The sequence below is a fragment of the Hordeum vulgare genome, chromosome 4H (genome assembly GCF_904849725.1).
Source record: "Hordeum vulgare subsp. vulgare chromosome 4H, MorexV3_pseudomolecules_assembly, whole genome shotgun sequence".
NCBI classification, from domain to species: Eukaryota; Viridiplantae; Streptophyta; class Magnoliopsida; order Poales; family Poaceae; genus Hordeum; species Hordeum vulgare.
The window spans coordinates 75,874,592-75,894,723 of record NC_058521.1 but is presented as its reverse complement, the minus strand read 5'-3'; positions in this window follow the sequence as shown (position 1 = coordinate 75,894,723).

Below are 20,132 nucleotides of genomic sequence, written 5' to 3'. Positions count from 1 at the left end.
AGAGCCAAGGCAGGGGAGCCCCAGGGGCCCCACAAGCCCTCACCCCGCGACCAGTGGGGGAGGCCGCGGCCCACAAGCTTGTGGGCCCCCTGGATGCCCTTTGCCCTAGGGGTTGCGCCTATATATTCCCTAAAAATCCCAAAAAAATCAGGAAATCATGGAAAGTACTTTTCCGCCGCCGCAAGCTTCTGTCTCCGCAAGATCCCATCTGGGGCACGTTCTGGTGCCCTGCCGGAGGGGGGATTCAGACACGGAGGGCTTGTTCATCAACACCATGACCTCTCCGATGATGTGTGAGTAGTTCACCATAGACCTACAAGTACATAGCTAGTAACTAGATGGCTTCTTCTCTCTCTTGGATCTTCAATACAAAGTTCTCCATGATCTTCATGGAGATCTATCTGATGTAATCTTCTTTTGCGGTGTGTTTGTCGAGATCCGATGAATTGTGGATTTATGATCAGATTATCTATGAATCTTATTTGAGTTTCTTCAGATCTCTCTTATGCATGATTTCATATCCTTGTAATTCTCTTTGAGTTGTGGGTTTTGTCTGGCCAACTAGATCTATGATTCTTGCAATGGGAGAAGTGCTTGGTTTTGGGTTCATATCGTGCGGTGACCTCACCCAGTGACAGAAGGGGTAGCAAGGCACGCATCGTATTGTTGCCATCAAGGGTAAAAAGATGGGGTTTTCATCATTGGTTTGATATTATCCCTCTACATCATGTCATCTTGCTTAAGGCGTTACTCTGTTCATCATGAACTCAATACACTAGATGCATGCTGGATAGCGGTCGATGTGTGGAGTAATAGTAGTAGATGCAGAAAGTATCGGTCTACTTGTCTCGGACGTGATGCCTATATGTATGATCATTGCCTTAGATATCGTCATGACTTTGCGCGGTTCTATCAATTGATCGACAGTAATTTGTTCACCCACCGTGATATTTGCTATTTTGAGAGAAGCCTCTAGTGAACACTATGGCCCCCGGGTCTACTCCACACCATATTTTCGGCCTTACACTTTTTACTTCGTTGCACTTTCCGCCTTCAGATCTCACTTTGCAAACAATCTTAAAGGGATTGACAACCCCTTTGAAGCGTTGGGTGCAAGCTTGTTTGCGTTTGCGCATGTACTCTAGACTTGACGAGACCCTCCTTCTGGATCGATACCTTGGTTCTCAAACTGAGGGAAATACTTACTGCTCCTGTGCTGCATCACCCTTTCCTCTTCAAGGGAAAAACCAACGCAAGCCCAGCCTCCGTCAACGTGTCAATTTCTGGCACTATTGTCTGTTGCCGTAGCAGAAGAATTTTTGGCGCCGTTGCCGGGGAAGAAGATAAAGTCAAGAGCTCATCCAAGTAGGTGTCGCAAACTCATCTCTTGCATTTACTTTGTTTGCCAGTTGCCTCTCGTTTTCCTCTCCCCCACTTCACCAATTTGCGTTTTTTTGTTTGCCTTTTTCGTTCGCCCTTTTCTCTCGCTTGCTTTCTGTTCGCTTGTGTGCCATGTGCCTTCAATATGCTTGCATCTTCGCTTGCTGAAAATCTAGTGATATGAATCCTCATCCACTTGCTAATCTCTTTAAGAGATCCAATTATGTTGATCCAATTGCTAGTGAGTTGAGTGCACTTGACTATCTTTATGGAGTTTTGCTTGAGATGCGTGAATCTGAAAATTGTGAGGAAGAAATTTATGAAGTGATTCACGAGGGCTCCTTGGATGAAAAGCATGATTGCAATGGTTTCACTATGAATTCTATTAGTGACAATCATTCTAAGAATATGCAAAACCCTAAGCTTGGGGATGCTAGTTTTGCTATGTCCACTACTTGTTGCAATGACCATGAGTGGGGCGATGATTTTTCTTATGATCTTGAAAATTTGTTTAAGCCTCATGATGAATATGATATTTGCAATATTATTGAAAGTGGGTCTGGAGAAGTCATGACTTTAGTTGATGATAATCCCACTATTTTTGAAGAGCGTCAACTTAGGCTAAAAGCCTAAGCTTGGGGGAGTACATGTTCCTCACCCACTTTATATTCTCGCTTACGCTTTCACTTTGTTAGTTAGTGTTCACACTTTGCCACTGTATCATCCATGCTATTTTATTTCTTTTTCTCGCTTTCTTCTCATGTGTTTGTCTAGTTTGAGAAAAAAATAGTTGTAAGTTTACTTTCCAGCTTGCTTAGTGGTGTTTGAAAAGAAAACCCAAAAAGAATTTGCATTCTTCTTTTTCTTGTTGGGAGCTTTCCCGTGTAAATAGTTTTCTTTTTCTTTGGGTCAAGGTAGAAGACCATGGTTACAATGTTAGTGGCTCTCGCATGCATATCTGTTTTTCTGTCAAAGAGCCATGTTACATTGTCTTGTCCTTTGTGTTTTCTTGCAGATTCCAGCCTAGTCCAATGCACGAACACTCTTATTATTGTTCACATCATTCGGTCGTGCAAGTGAAAGGCAATAATGACGATATATGATAAAGTGACTGAGCCTAGAAAAGCTGGTATGAACTCGATCTATTTTGTTTTTGTAAATATGACTAGCTCATCGTTCCTAATTTATCTTTGTTGTGAGAGAAACATGTTCGCAATGATAACTTAGAGATCATAATTTCTGATGCCATGCTTAATTAGCTAGGAGCTTATAATGGTTTGTCTTGGATGCCAACATGAATTTTGAGATGATTATGATGTCGTATGATAGGATGGTATCCTCCTTTGAATGATTCAAGTGGCTTGACTTGACTCATGTTTACGCATGTAGTTGAAACAAAATCAACATAGCCTCTATGATATTCATGCTTATGGCGATTTATGTCCTACTCATGTTGCACTCAATGTTGGTTAATTTCAATGCATTTTGATGACTGTTGTCGCTCTCTAGTTGGTCGCTTCCCAGTCTTTTGCTAGCCTTCACTTGTACTAAGCGGGAATACTGCTTGTGCATCAACTTCCATAAACCCAAAGTTGTTCCATATGACTCCACCATACCTACCTATATGCGGTATCTACCTGCTGTTCCAAGTAAATTTGCATGTGCCACTCTCTAAACCTTCAAGAAATAATCTGTTTTGCATGCCTGAACCGCTCATGTGGTGACAAGTGGTGACCAGTATCTCCCATGCTAGGCATGTTATCCTTGATATGTGTTTATTCACTATCACTCACGAGAAAGGGGCTGGTAATTGGAATGCCCAGTTCCATGCTCAAATCGAAAAGATAATTGCAAACAAAACCCCCTGGATTGTTGTTGGTATGGATGGCACTCGACTATTTGGCTAGTCGTGGAGTGTGATTGATCGGTGGTGCGGGAGTCAAGTCTTTACTTTTCTGTTTGGGAACCGCCTATAGTATGTGTAGCATGGAAGATGGTGTAAACTCTTGGCATTGCGTTGACAATGAAAGCATGCCACCCAAAATTATTCTTCTCTGTTTTAAAAGCTTGATCTCTGGCACCTCTGCAAATCAATGCTTCCCTCTGCGAAGGGTCTGTCTATTTATTTTTCTGTTGAGTCATTCTCTTCTTATAAAAGCACCAATTAGAGAGCACCTTTGTCATTTCTATGCTTTGCTTTTAACTGATATTGAGTATGACCGTGACTGGATCTTCTTTGCCATGAATTACAATGTTCAGTCAGCCCTTGGTCTTCGAAGGTGCTCTGCATTTATGTTTTGCGGTCTCAGAAAGAGCTAGCGAGATACCATCTGTTCATACTGCTTCATGATTGTTTTGATTGAAGTGTTGACGTTTGAAACTTATTATTATTGCTCGCTAGTTATTATGCCATTGATATGAGTTCCTATTGAGACCTAAATGTCATTGCTTATGTGGTTTGCTTATGATCTTGCTAAAATTCTGGATGTGAGTTAGACATAGTTGCAACAACAAGATCAAACAGAGTTCGTAAAAGTTCTTCTTTTGTCTCTTTCAATTTGTCAACTGAATTGCTTGAGGACAAGCAAGGCTTTAAGCTTGGTGGAGTTGATACGTATCCGTTGTATCTACTTTTCCAAACTCTTTTGCCCTAGTTTTGGACTCTAATTTGCATGATTTGAATGGAACTAACTCGGACTAACGTTGTTTTCAGCAGAATTTCCATGGTGTTGTTTTTGCGCAGAAATAAAAGTTCTTAGAATAACCTGGAAATTTATGAGGATTTTTTGTGGAATATATAAAAAATACTGGCGCAAGAATCAACTGGAGGAGTGGAGCGAGGAGCCCACAAGCCCACCAGGCGCGGGCCCCGCTGGCCACGCCTAGCAGGCTTGTGGGGCCTTCGGAGCTCCGCCACCTCCAACTCCACATCTATTTAGTACCTTTCATCCGAAAAAAATTCAAGGAGAAGAGTTCATCGCGTTTTACAATACGGAGGCGCCGCCACCACCTGTTCTTCCTATGGAGGGCAGATCTGGAGTACGTTCTGGACTCCGGAGAGGGGAGATCGTCGCCATCATCATCACCAACCTTCCTTCATCGCCAATTCCATGATGCTCTTCACCGTTCGTGAGTAATCTCATCGTAGGCTTGCTGGACGGTGATGGGTTGAATGAGATCTATCATGTAATCGAGTTAGTTTTGTCGGGGATTGATCCCTAGTATCCACTATGTTCTGAGATTGATGTTGCTACTACTTTGCCATGCTTAATGCTTGTCACTAGGGCTCGAGTGCCTTGATTTCAGATCTGAACCTATTATGTTCTCGTCAATATATGTGTGTTCTTGACCCTATCTTGCAAGATGTAGTCACCTACTGTGTGTTATGACCCGGCAACCCCGGAGTGACAATAGCTGGAACCACTCCCGGAGATGACCATAGTATGAGGAGTTCATGTATTCACGAAGTGCTAATGCGTTGTTCCGGTTCTCTATTAAAAGGAGAACCTTAATATCCTGTAGTTTCCATTAGGACCCCGCTGCCACGGGAGGGATGGACAATAGATGTCATGCAAGTTCTTTTCCTTAAGCACGTATGACTACATACGGAATACATGGCTACATTACATTGACGAACTGGAGCTAGTTACTTATTTCTCCATGCTATAACTGTTACATGATGAATATCATCCGGCATAATTATCCATCACCTATCCAATGCCTACGAGTTTTTCCTACTGCTGTCACTTCTGCTACTGTTACTTTGTCGCTACTGCGGTCACTGCAGCTACTGTTACCATTGCTACTGTTGCTATCATACTACTTTGCTACTGATACTTTTCTTCAGATACTAAGTCTTTCAGGTGTGGTTGAATTGACAACTCAGCTGCTAATACTTGAGAATATTCTTTGGCTTCCCCTTGTGTCGAATCAACAAATTTGGGTGGAATACTCTACCCTCGAAAACTGTTGCGATCCCCTATACTTGTGGGTTATCAATCATCACCATCACCGGCGGGCCGTCACGCTGCCAAAGAAATCATCTACTTTCCCGTCTCTCTTTCTGGATCAAGAAGGCATAGATCGTCATCGAGCTGTATGTGTGCGGGACGCGGAGGTGTCGTCCGTTCGTCACTTGATCGGGACGGATCATGAGACGGTTCGTGGGACGGATCGTGGGATGGTTCGTGGGATGGATCGTGAAGACGTACCACTACATCAACCGCGTTTAATAACGCTTCGGCTTAGCAATATACATGGGTATGTGGATCTGATCTCCCTCTCATAGATGAACATCACCATGATAGGTCTTCATGTGTGTAGGAATTTTTTTGTTTCCCATGCAACGTTCCCCAACAGTGGTATCAGAGCTAGGTTCATGCGTAGATGTAATCTCGAGTAGAACACAACAGTTTTTGTGGGCATTGATGTTCAATTTGCTGCCCTCCTTAGTCTTTTCTCGATTCGGCGGTATTGTTGGATTGAAGCGGGCCGAACCAACCTTACTTGTACGCTTACGACATACCGGTTTCATCGACTAACATGCAAGTTGTTGCATAAAGATGACCGACGGGTGTCTGTTTCTTCAACTTTAGTTGAATCGGATTTGACCGAGGCGGTCCTTGAAGAGAGGTTAAATAGCAATTTGCACATCACCGTTGTGGTTTTGTGTAAGTAAGATGCGACCATTCTAGATACCCATAGAAGCCACGTAAAACATGCAACAACATATTAGAGGACGTCTAACTTATTTTTGCACGGTATGCATGTGATGTGATATGGCCAAAGACATGATGTGATATATTGGATGTATGAGATGATCATGTTGTAATAGTTAAATATCGACTTGCACGTCGATGCTACGGCAACCGACAGGAGCCATAGCATAGACATAGTAGGTTGTAGCTTTAGTAGTAATAACATATATATCACGACAACCTCGATGGCGGCACGATGATGGAGATCATGGTGTGGCGCCGGTGACGATGAGGATCATGCCGGTGCTTTGGTGATGGAGATCGAGAAGCACAAGATCATGGCCATATCATGTCACTTATGAATTGCATGTGATGTTAATCCTTTTATGCACCTTATTTTGCTTAAGAACGACGGTAGCATTATGAGGTCATCTCTCACTAAAATTTCAAGACATAATTTTGTTCTCCCGGACTGTGCACAGTTGCTACAGTTCGTCGTTTCGAGACACCACCTGATGATCGGGTGTGATAGACTCAACGTTCACATACAACGGGTGCAAAACAGTTGCACGCGCGGAACACTCGGGTTAAACTTGACGAGCTTAGCATGTACAGACATGGCTTCGGAACACAAGAGACCGAAAGGTCGAGCATGAATCATATAGATGATATGATCAACATGGAGATGTTCACCACTCAAACTATACTCAACTCACGTGACGATCGGACTTGAGTTAGTGGATTTGGATAATGCGCCTCTCGAATGACTAGAGGGATGTCTATTGAGTGGGAGTTCTTATGTAATATGATTAATTGAACTAATTATCATGAACATAGTCAAAAGGTCTTTGCAAATTGTGTTGTAGCTTGCGCTGTAGATCTACTGTTTTTTTGTTCCTACAGAAAATTTAGTTGAAAGATGAGAGTAGCAATTTTGCGGACTGAGTCCGTAAACTGAGGATTGTCCTCATTGCTGCGTGGAAGGCTTATGTCCTTAATGCACCGCTCGGTGTGCTGCACCTCGAGCGTCGTCTGTGGATGTTGCTAACATCTGACATACACGTTTTTGATGACTACGTGATAGTTTAGTGCGTAATGCTTAACGACTTAGAATTGGGGCGCCGAAGACGTTTTGAAACGTCACGGAACATATGAGATGTTCTAAGAGATGAAATTGGAATTTCATGCTCGTGCCCTTGTTGACAGGTATGAGACCACCGACATGATTCTTTGTCTACAAAGTAAAGGAGAAAAGCTCAATCGTTGAGCATGTGTTCAGATTGTCTGAGTGCAACAGTCGCTTGAATCTAGTGGGAGTTAATCTTCCAGATGAGATAGTGATGGTTCTTCAAACTCACTGCCACCAAGCTGCTAGGGCTTCGTGATGAACTATAACATATCAAGGATATATGATGATCCTTGAGCGATTCGCAATGTTTGACACTGCAAAAGTAGAAATCAAGTAGGAGCATAAATTGTTGATGGTTAGTAAAACCACTAGTTTCAAGAAGGGCAAGGGCTAGAAGGGATACCTCCTGAAACGGCAAACCAGTTGCTTCTCTAATGAAGAAACCCAAGGTTGAACCCAAACCCGAGACTAGGTGCTTCTGTTATGAGGGGAACGGTCACTCAGGCGGAACTACCCTAGATACTTGGTAGATGAGAAGGCTGGCAAAGTCGACAAAAGTATATTGGATGTACCTAATGTTGATGTGTACCTTACTAGTATTCCTAGTAGCACCGGGGTATTAAATACCGGTTCAGTTGCTAAGTGTTAGTAACTCGAAGTTATAGCTACATATTAAAAGGATACTAGCAAGGGTGAGGTGACGATGTGTGTTGGAAGTAATTCTAATGTTGATGTTATCAAACATCACACGCTCCCTCTACCATCAGGATTGATGTTAAACCTAAATAATTGTTATTTGGTGTTTGCATTGAGCATGAACATGATTGGATCGTGTTTATTGCAATATGATTATTCATTTAAAGAGAATAATGGTTATTCTGTTTGCTTGAATAATTACCTTCAATGGTTTATTGAATCTCGATCGTAGTTATACACATGTTCATAATATTGATACCAAAAGATAAAAAGTAGTAATGATAGTACCACTTACTTGTGGCACTGCCGCTTGAGTCATGTCGGTATAAAATGCATGAAGAAGCTTCGTAGTGATGGATCTTTGTACTCGCTCATTTTTGAAACGTTTAAAACATGCAAACCATACCTATTGGTATTATCGCTTGAAGAAACTCCATGCAGATGGATCGTTTGGACTCACTTGATTTTGAATCACTTGACACATGCAAATCATACCACATGGGCAAGAAGACTGAAGGCCTCATTTTCGAGTGAGATGGAACAAGAAAGTAACTTGTTGGAAGTATTACATTTTTGATGTGTGCAGTCTAATGAGTGCTGAGGCATGCAGCGGATATCGTTATGTTCTTACTTCACTGACGATTTGAGTAGATACAGGAGTGTTTACTTGATGAATCACAAGTCTGAAATATTGAAAACTTCAAATCTATTTCAGAGTGAAGATCATCGTGACAAGAGGATAAACTTTCTACGATATGATCATGAAGATGAATATCCGAGTTGCCAGTTTTAGTACACAATTAAGACAATGTGGAAATTTTTTCGCAATTCATGCCACCTAGAACACCATAGTGTGATGATGTGTCCGAACGTCATAGCCGCGCCCTATTTGATATGGTGCATACTATGATGTCTCTTATCTAATTACCACTATCGTTTATGGGTTATGCATTAGAGACATCCGCATTCACTTTAAATAGGGCACCGCATATTTCTGTTGAGAAGACACGGCATGAACTATGGTTTCGAGAAACCTGAGCTGTCGTTTCTTGAAAGTTTGGGGCTACGGCGCTTATGTGAAAAAAAAATTAGTCTGATAAGATCGAATCCAAAGCGGATAAATGTACCTTTATAGGATATCCAAAACAGTTGTGTACATCTCCTATCTCAGACCCGGAAGCAAAGTGTTTGTTTCTAGAAACGGGTCCTTTCTCGAGGAAAGGTTTCTCTCGAAAGAATTGAGTGGGAGGGTGGTGGAACTTGATGAGGTTATTGAATCGTCACTTCAACTAGTGTGTAGCAGGGCGCGGGAAGTTGTTCCTGTGGCGCCTACACCAATTGAAGTGGAAACTGATGATAGTGATCATTAAGCTTCGGATCAAGTTACTACAAACCTCGTAGGTCGACAAGGTCATGTACTGCTACGGTGTGGTACGATAAACCTGTCTTGGAGGTCATGTTCTTGAACAACAATGAACCAACGAGCTATGGAAAAGCGATGGTGGGCCCGGATTCCGACAAATGGCTGGAGGCCATGAAATCCAAGATAGGATCCATGTATGAAAACAAAGTGTAGACTTTGGAAGAACTACTTGATGGTTGTAAGACTGTTAAGTAAAGATGGATCTTTAAAAGGAAGACAAACGATGATGGTGAAAAGTCACCATAAAGAAAAGCTCGACTTGTCGCAAAGATGTTTCCGACAAATTCAAAGAGTTGACTATGATGAGATTTTCTCACGCGTAGTGATGCTAGAAGTTCGTTGGAGTTATGTTAGCAGTTGCTGCATTATTTATGAAATATTGCACATAGGATGTCAAAACATTCTTTCCTCGACGATTTCCTTGAGGAAAGGTGTTATGTGATACAACCAGAAGGTTTTGTCGATGCTAAGGATGCTAACAAGTATGCAAGCTCCAGCGATCCTTCTATGGACTAGTGCGAGCATCTCGGAGTTGGAATATACGCCTTGATGAGATGATCAAAGCTTTTGGGTTTGTCCAAGGTTTATGAGAAACTTGTATTTCCAAAGAAGTGAGTGGGAGCACTATAGAATTTCTGATAAGTATATGTGGTTGACATATTGTTGATCGGAAGTAATGTAGAATTTCTGTAAAGCATAAAAGATTGCTTGAAAGGAGTTTTAAAGGAAAACCTAGATTGAGCTACTTGAACATTGAGCATCAAGATATATGGAGATTGATCAAAACGCTAAATAGAATTTTCAATGAAATGCATGCCTTGACAGGTTTTTGAAGGAGTTCAAAATAGATCAGCAAAGAAGGAGTTCTTGGCTTTGTTGTAAGGTGTGAATTTGACTAAGACTCAAAGCCCGACCACTACAGAAGAAAGAGAAAGGACGAAGGTCGTCCCCTATTCCTTAGCCGTAGGCTCTAAAGTATCCCATGTTGTGTACCGCGCCTCATGTGTGCCTTGCCATGAGTGTGTCAAGGGGTACAAAAGTGATCCAGGATTGAATCACTGAACAACGGTCAAAGTTATCCTTAGTAACTAATGGACTAAGGAATTTTTCTTGATTATGGAGGTGATTAAAGAGTTCGTCGTAAAGGGTTACGTCGATGCAAGCTTTGACACTAATCTGAATAACTCTCAGTAGTAAACCGGATTCATATAGTAGAGCAGTGATTTGGAATATTTCCAAATAGCACGTAGTAGCAGCATCTATAGGATGACATAATGATTTGTAAAGCACACACGGATCTGAAAGGTTTAGAACCATTGACTAAAACCTCTCTCACAAGCAAGACATGATTGAACCCCAGAACTGTATGGGTGTTAGATTCATTACAATCACATAGTGATGTGAACTAGGTTATTGACTCTAGTGCAAGTGGGAGACTGTTGGAAATATGCCCTAGAGGCAATACTAAATTATTTATTATTATATTTATTTGTTCATGATAATCGTTTATTATCCATGCTATAATTGTATTGATTGGAAACACAAATACATGTGTGGATACATAGACAAAACACTGTCCCTAGTAAGCCTCTAGTTGGCTAGCTCGTTGATCAAAGATGGTCATGGTTTCCTAGCCATAGGCAAGCATTGTCGCTTGATAACGGGATCACATCATTAGGAGAATGATGTGATGGACAAGACCCAAACTATAAATGTAGCATATGATCGTGTGAGTTTATTGTTACTGTTTTCTGCATGTCAATGGATCTGTTCCTATGACCATGATATCATGCAACTCCCGGACACCGGAGGAATACCTTGTGGGTTATCAAATGTTGCAACATAACTGGTTGACTATAAAGGTGCTCTACAGGTATCTCCAAAGGTGTCTGTTGGGTTGTCATGGATCAAGACTAGGATTTGTCACTCCGTGTGACGGAGAGGTATCTCGGGGCCCACTCGGTAATACAACATGACAACAAGCCTTGCAAGCAATGCGACTAAGGAGTTAGTTACGGGATCTTGTATTATGAAATGAGTAAAGAGACTTGCCGGCAACGAGATTGAACTAGGTAGAGAGATACCGACGATCGAATCTCGGGAAGTAACGTACCCAAGGACAAAGGGAATAGTATACGGGATTATATGAATCCTTGACACAGAGGTTCAACCGATGGAGATCTTTGTAGAATATGTAGGAACCAATATGGACATCCAGGTCCCGCTGTTGGTTATTGACCAGAGAGTGTCTCAGTTCATGTCTGCATAGTTCTCGAACCCGAAGGCTCTGCACACTTAAGGTTCGGTGATGTTTCGGTATAGTTGAGTTATATGTGTTGGTGAACGAAGTTTTGTTCGGAGTCCCATGAGATCTTGGACGTCACGAGGAGTTCGTAAATGGTCCGGAAACAAAGATTGATGTATAGAAAGTTGGTCTTTGGATTCCGGAAGGTTTTTGGGCATTGCCGCTAGTGTACCGGGAGTGACGAATGGGTTCCGGGGGCCCACTGGGTGGGCCCACCACGCCCCAAGGGGTACACGTGGGTTTATTGGATGCACAATAAGGTATAATGGGCTGACAAAGTCGTCCAAGGAAAGTCCATGAGGAAAAAGTGGAAAATCCAAAAGAGGTGGGAAAATAAGGAAGGAGTCCTAATTCAAGTGGGATTGGAGGAGGACTCCTCCCTTCCCCACTTCGGCCGACCCAAGGAGGCCTTCCATGGCGCGCCAAGGCTGCCTCCCCCTCCTCCTATATATACTAGAGGTTTAGGGCTTTTGAGACACAACTTTGCCACATGCTGCTCTCTCCTCTAGATCGGTTTTCTGCGGAGCTCGGGCGGAGCCCTGCAGCAATAGATCATTACCATCACCGGCACGCCGACAAGCTGCCGGAGAACTCATCTAATTACCCGTCTCTTTTGGTGGATCAAGAAGGTGGAGATCGTCATCGAGCTGTACGTGTGTGGGACGCGGAGGTGCCATACGTTTGGCACTTGATCGGGGCGGATCACGAGACGGTTCGTGGGATGGATTGTGGGACGGTTCGTGGCACGGATCATGAAGACATACCACTATATCAACCCCGTTTAATAAAGCTTCCACTTAGCAATCTACAAGGGTATGTGGATCCGATATCCCTCTTGTAGATGAACATCACCATGATAGGTCATCGTGTGTGTAGGAAATTTTTTGTTTCCCGTGCAACGTTCCCCAACACCACTAACCCACATTTCAGTGAAAAGTTTGGAAATCTGATGCAAGAGAGGTATGACATGTCTATGATGAGTGAACTGAAGTTCTTCTTTGGATTGCAAATCAAACAATCGAGAGAAGGTACGCTTATTTGTCAAACCAAGTACACCAAGGACTTGATGAGGAAGTTCAACATGCAAGAATGCAAAGGTATCAGAACCCCCATGCCTACTAGTGGACATCTTGACCTCACTAAGGAGGAAAAACTCGTTGATCAAATGGTTTATCGATCAATGATTGGTTCATTGTTATATCTATGTGCCTCCCGCCTTTACATCATGCTGAGTGTTTGCATGTGTGCCCGCTACCAAGTAGCACCAAAAGAGTGTCATCTATTGGGTGTGAAAAGTATAGTGAGATACCTTATACATACACCAAACTTTGGCATATGGTATCCCAAGGGATCTTCTTTTAATCTTGTTGTCTATTCCGACTCGGACTATTTTGGAGACAAGATTTATAGAAAATACACCTCGGGTACATGTCAATTCTTGGGAGATCTCTTGTCTCTTGTACATCCAAGAAACAAAACTATGTATCCTTATTCACTCATGAAGCCGAATACTATGGATGAATCAAACACTTTAGGATTATGGCATTCATGTAAGAAAAGTTCTATTGTTGTGTGTCAATGAAAGTGCTATTAACATTCCCTATAACCCTGTGCAACATTGTAGAACAAAACACATCCAAGTCCGATAACACTTAATTCATGATCGTGTTGCTAAAGGAGATATCGATCTCAAGTATGTTCGTACTAACAAATAACTAGCTGATATCTTCACCAAACCACTTGATGAGAAAGCGTTATGTCACTTCACTAGTAGAAAAAGGCCCTTTTGTCCCGGTTCCAGAGGCCCATTAGCCCCGGTTCTAGAACCGGGACTAAAGGGCTGGGACTAAAGGCCCAAACCTTTAGTCCTGGTTGGCTTACAAACCGGGCCCAAAGGAGCTCCACGTGGCCGCTGCGGGGAGCCCAGGCAGGAGGAACTTTAGTCCCGGTTGGTCACAACAACCGGGACCAAATGGCATCCACGCGTCAGCATCTGGCCGGAGCTGGTTTTTTTGAATGGGGGTGCGTGGTTTTGAAGGGTTAGGTTAGTGGTTTCATATTGTGTTAGCTAGCTAATAGAGAGAAGTGTCCTCTCTTTCTCCGTGCTTGGTCGACGCTAGCAACTATACATATAGAAAGAACTTGACGCTAGCTAATAAGAGAATGAAGGAAACCATTTACGATCCCTAACATATATATATATACAATATAACATCTTCTACAATCCCTAACATCATCTAGTTAAGATCCAATCACAAATCCACATAGTATTCTCCGTCTTTAGATATGACGTGGTCAAGAAAGAATCCTGCCAATTCCTATTGAATTGCTCGTATGCGATCATGTGTTAGGACTTCATCCCGTATTTGCCAGATCTAATTCAAAGAAGTGTGTCAATACATGCATATATATGAATAATACTCAACACAATTGATGGTAATTTATAAAATAAAATTGTGAATATTATTTACATACTTGATATTTTTTCTCATATATGCCCCCCTCTCAGAGGTCGAGAGGCGAATTAGCTCGCATACGTAGTATGCGCATAACTTAGTCCCACTGTGCTGGTACAAGCCCTTTACGAGAATAGAGTTCAATCAAACTAATAAGCAAGCATGGTAATGATATATTGATGAAAATTTGAATCAATTAGAAATTTGCGGAACTAGCTAGTACTAGTTACTTTGGGGGTGCATAAATTGCAACTCTTTTTTTAGACCAGGAATCTTATTGGTGAACTTCTTCGAAACCCTGCCAGGAAAAGAAAATAATTACTTGATATCAGGAAATTAACAAAACTTGCATGCCAATATGGACCCGGTATTGACTGATCTCACTTCTTGAGCATTGAACTCATGTACGCATAATACTCGGGATCTTTACGTCTCGAGTCTAAGACAGTTACTTTTGCCCCGTCAAGCTTAATGGATAGCAGCATAAAGTGGTAACTCCGCACGCATTTATAACTCATCAATTACGTTATACTTAACCTCGAGTAAGCGAAACCGAGTATACAAAGAAGACAACAACACTCACCTGAAGTTGTAAGGAAAGAGTATTTCCCTTTTGTTTTGATTTACAAGGAGTGACTTTAGCAAGTTGTCCTCGGTCTCTTTGGTTGCGTTTCGTACGGACAATGAATTAACGGCATCTGGGGACGCAACGTCGAAGATTCCTGTTTTTTTATTTCGACGATCTTCAATCTGCATAATATATATAGTGACGATAATTATATATACATGCAATGAACGAGCTGAGCTAGAGACTTAACTATAGAAGTAATTAATACTTACAAATAGTAGGAAGTCACGACTTGTTTGTCGAGGGCCAGTTGATTGTATAACTGAAACAACTCCACAAATTGAATAGGCAACACTTGAGCTCCAATGAATTCATGCTCTCGTTTCACTTCCATATAGATAGTGTCTCTCCCAGAATCCATGCACGTATACATGTACCACTCATGCAATTTGTGCATCATCGGTGTTAGAGGAGGATGACCAGGTTGTTGGAGAACGTCGCATGGGAAACAAAAAATTTCTTACACACACGAAGATCTATCATGGTGATGTTCATCTACGAGAGGAGATTTCCGATCTACGTACCCTTGTAGATCGCACATCAGAAGCATTAAGAAACGCGGTTGATGTAGTGGAACGTCCTCACGTCCCTCGATCCGCGCCACGAACCGTCCCACGAACCATCCCGCGATCTGTCCCACGATCCGTCCCGCGATCCATCCCACGAACCATCTCGCGATCCGTTGCACAACCGTCTTGCGATCCATCTCACGATCCGTTCCGACCTAGTGCCGAACAGACGACACCTTCGCATTCAGCACACGTACAGCCTGACGATGATCTCGGCCTTCTTGATCCAATAAGAGAGACGGAGAGGTAGATGAGTTCTCCGACAGCATGACGGCGCTCCGGAGGTTGGTGAGGATCTATCTCAGCAGGGCTCTGCCCGAGCTCCGCAGAAATACGATCTAGAGGAAAAACCATGGAGGTATGTGGTCGGGCTGCCGTGGCAAAGTTGTCTAAAATCAGCCCTAATACCTCAGTATATATAGGTGGGAGGGGAGGGACCTTGCCTTGAGGCTCAAGGAGCCCCAAGGGGTCGGCCGAAGTGGGGGAGGAGGATTCCTCCTCCAATCCTAGTCCAGCTAGGATTGGAAGGTGGAGTCCTTCTCTATTTTCCCACTTCCCCCTTTTTTTCTCTTTGATTTTCTTTCTCTCCTGCGCAGGGGCCTTCTTGGGCTTGCCCACCAGCCCACTAAGGGCTGGTGCGGCACCCCTAAGGCCTATGGGCTTCCCCGGGTGGGCTGCCTGCCCTCCCGGTGAACATCCGGAACCCATTCGTCACTCCCGGTACATTCCCGGTAATGCCGAAAAATTTCCGGTAATCAAATGAGGTCATCCTATATATCAATCTTCGTTTCTGGACCATTCCGTAAAACCTCGTGAAATCTGTGATCTCATCCGGGACTCCGAACAACATTCGGTAACCAACCATATAACTCAAATACGCATAAAACATCGCCGAACCTTAAGTGTGCAGACCCTGCGGGTTCGAGAACTATGTAGACATGACCCGAGGGACTCCTCGGTCAATATCCAATAGCGGGACCTGGATGCCCATATTGGATCCTACACATTCTATGAAGATCTTATCGTTTGAACCTCAGTGCCAAGGATTCAGATAATCCTGTATGTCATTCCCTTTGTCCTTCGGTATTTTACTTGCCCGAGATTCGATCGTCAGTATCCGCATACCTATTTCAATCTCGTTTACCGACAAGTCTCTTTACTCATTCTGTAATACAAGATCCCGTGACTTACACTAAGTCACATTGCTTGCAAGGCTTGTGTGTGATGTTGTATTACCGAGTGGGCGCTGAGATACCTCTCCGTCACACGGAGTGACAAATCCCAGTCTTGATCCATACTAACTCAACGGACACGTTCGGAGATACCTGTAGAGTATCTTTATAGTCACTCAGTTACGTTGTGACGTTTGATACACACAAGGCAGTCCTCCGGTGTCAGTGAGTTGTATGATCTCATGGTCATAGGAATAAATACTTGACACGCAGAAAAAAAGTAGCAACAAAATGACATGATCAACATGCTACGTTCATTAGTTTGGGTCTAGTGCATCACATGATTCTCCTAATGATGTGATCCCATTATGAAGTAACAACACTTGCCTATGGCCAGGAAACATTGACCATCTTTGATCAACGAGCTAGTCAACTAGAGGCTTACTAGGGATAGTGTTTTGTCCATGTATCCACACAAGTATTGTGTTTCTAATCAATACAATTATAGCATGGATAATAAACGATTATCATGAACAAAGAAATAAAATAATAACTAATTAATTATTGCCTCTAGGGCATATTTCCAACACAGGTTTGACGAGATGCTTCCCGTGTGGGTATTCATAATTTTCTTCTGTTACCTCAGCCGTTTCAAAAATTACATCATCCCCCAAGTAATCACGAGGATTGGTATCGGGCACCATCCGTGGAGGATTAGTGACGATATCGCTAGACACCTTGACCGGGGGCATGATTGCTTCTCCTCTTGGCCGAGCTGGGGAATTGTTTTCCCACTTCTTTGTTTTGCTAACCTTGCATCACACTACAAGAAATATGTCAACTAACGACCCTCAATATTGGTCAACGAATGGTCATTGATTTCCATTTGCGACCTTTTTACGACCAAAAACAAACGGTCGAAAGCTGAGGGTCTCTAATGAACTATAACGACCTTTTTGCGGGATTGGTCGTAGGATTTTACGACCAAACGAAAGCATTGAAATTATTTTGGTCACTAGCAATCTGCCTACGCCACATCGGATCTGACATGGCAAGCTGACGTGGCATAGAATCAGCCCGGTCCAATTCGTTGTTTTAAATGGGCCGAGCCCATTAATCCAGCCCATTTAATGTTTTTTCTCTTTATTTTGCTTAGCTGCATGGGCCTAGCCCAATAATCCCCAACGTTTTAGCCTTTTTATTTTGGATTGTGGCCTTTTACTTTCTATTGATTTTCTTTTTTGGCCATTTTTATTTTTATACTGGTCCCACTAGTCACATTGGTCCCACATGTCATGCTGATCTCATAATTCATATCGACACCATAAATTTTGTTATTTTTAAAAAAAATTGTGAGGTTTCCATTTCATAGGTATACAAATCACATACAAAATCAATATTTTGAACAGATCACAGAACAAATAAAATTTGTCCAAAAAAACACTAAATTATTCTATTACAATCTTTACACTACTACAACTCAAAAAAACACTAAATTAGTCGAAAATTAACAATTCTTAGTAAGTTGGTGAGGATGAAATAATGAAGGCCAAAAGCAAATGTGTCTTATCCTAAGAGAAGGATAAAAAATCTGTAACAGAAGCTGATTGGCATGATATCGCTCACCGTGAAAACTCTTCAAACTATTTTGGCGGTGGGACGCAGCAAATCTCAAACAAAGTGTAGTCCAGTTTGAATTTGGACAAGAAAAGCAGGGTGGATATTTTTTACTCATTAGCAGTAAAAATATATTTGAAGGCGCAAGCCTTTAAAACTGTTTGGACCCGACAAAGAAAATGACATACTATGAAAACTACAGGGGGACCATTGATTTTCAATAATTGCACAGCAACAACTACAGTAAATTGAACTTATCCTGCTTCAACAATACGGGATACCCCCATGCCAAAATTCAGAAGAAAAAACACTCTAGCAAGGTGATGACCCACAAGTATAGGGGATCAATCGTAGTCCTTTCGATAAGTAAGAGTGTCGAACCCAACGAGGAGCATAAGGATCTGACAAGTGGTTTTCAGCAAGGAAATATCTGCAAGCACTGAAATTATCGGTAACAAGTGGTTGTGTGGTGAGATGATTCGTAGCAAGCAACAAGTAACAAAAGTAGCAACGGTGCAGCAAAGTGGCCCAATCCCTTTTGTAGCAAGGGACAAGCCTGGACAAAGTCTTATAGGAGGAAAAACGTTCCCGAGGACACACGGGAATTTCTGTCATGCTAGTTTCATCATGTTCATATGATTCGCGTTCGTTACTTTGATTGTTTGATATGTGGGTGGACCGGCACTTGGGTACTGCCCTTACTTGGACAAGAGTCCCACTTATGATTAACCCCTCTCGCAAGCATCCGCAACTACGAAAGAAGAATTATGACAAAGTCTAACCATAGCATTAAACTAGTGGGTCCAAATTAGCCCCTTACGAAGCAACGCATAAACTAGGGTTTAAGCTTGTGTCACTCTAGCAACCCATCGTCTACTTACTACTTCCCAATGCCTTCCTCTAGGCCCAAATAATGGTGAAGTGTTATGTAGTCGACGTTCACATAACACAACTAGAGGAAAAGCAACATACAACATATAAAAATACCGAACGAATACCAAATTCACATGACTATTATTAGCATGACTTATCCCATGTCCTCAGGGACAAAAGTAACTACTCACAAAGCATAATCATACTCATGATCAGAGGTGTAATGAGTAGCATCAAGGATCTGAACATAAACTCTTCCAACAAATAATCCAACTAGCATCAACTACAAAGAGTAATCAACACTACTAGCAACCTTACATGTACCAATCGGAGTCGCGAGACCGTGATTCGTTACAAGTGATGAACTAGGGTTTGGAGATGAGATGGTGCTGATGAAGATGTTGATGGTGACGAGTCCCCTCCGATGAGAGGAGTGTTGGTGATGACGATGGCGACGATTTGCCCCTCAGGGAGGGAAGTTTCCCCGGAAGGATCGTCCTGCCGGAGCTCTAGATTGGTTCTGCTCAAGTTCCGCCTCGTGGCGGCGGCGAAACCACGAAAAAGCTCCCTTCTATTGTTTTCTTGGATGAAACCCTCCATATAGCAAAAGAGGGGGGCCAGTGGGCTAGTGGTTTGCCAACAAGCCCCCATGGCGCTGCCTGGGGGGGGGGGGCGCCGTGCAGGCTTGTGGGCACCCCCTGGTGCCCCTCCTGCACTTCTTTGGCCCAGTATTTTTTATAAATTGGGGAAAAATCCCCGTTGATTTTCACGGTGTTTGGAGTTGTGCAGAATAGGTATCTCAACTTTGCTCCACTTTCAGGCCAGAATTCCAATTGCCGATATTCTCCCTCTTCATGTAAACCTTGCAAAATAAGAGAGAAAAGGCATAAGAATTGTACCGTGAAGTGAAATAACAGCCAAAGAAGCGATAAATATCAACATGAAAACATGATGCAAAATGGACGTAACAAGTCCCCCAAGCTTAGACCTTACTTGTCCTCAAGCGAAAACCTAGCTCAATAAATATGTCCACATGTTTAGGGAGAGAGGGTCGACAAAACAAGATACGAACATGCATGCATCATGATCAAGCTCAGATCAGCAATACCAACATATAATCTCTCATGCTAAAGTGATAATTCCTTCACAAAGTAAAGCATGGATCAAGAACCTTACCGAGAAGTAAC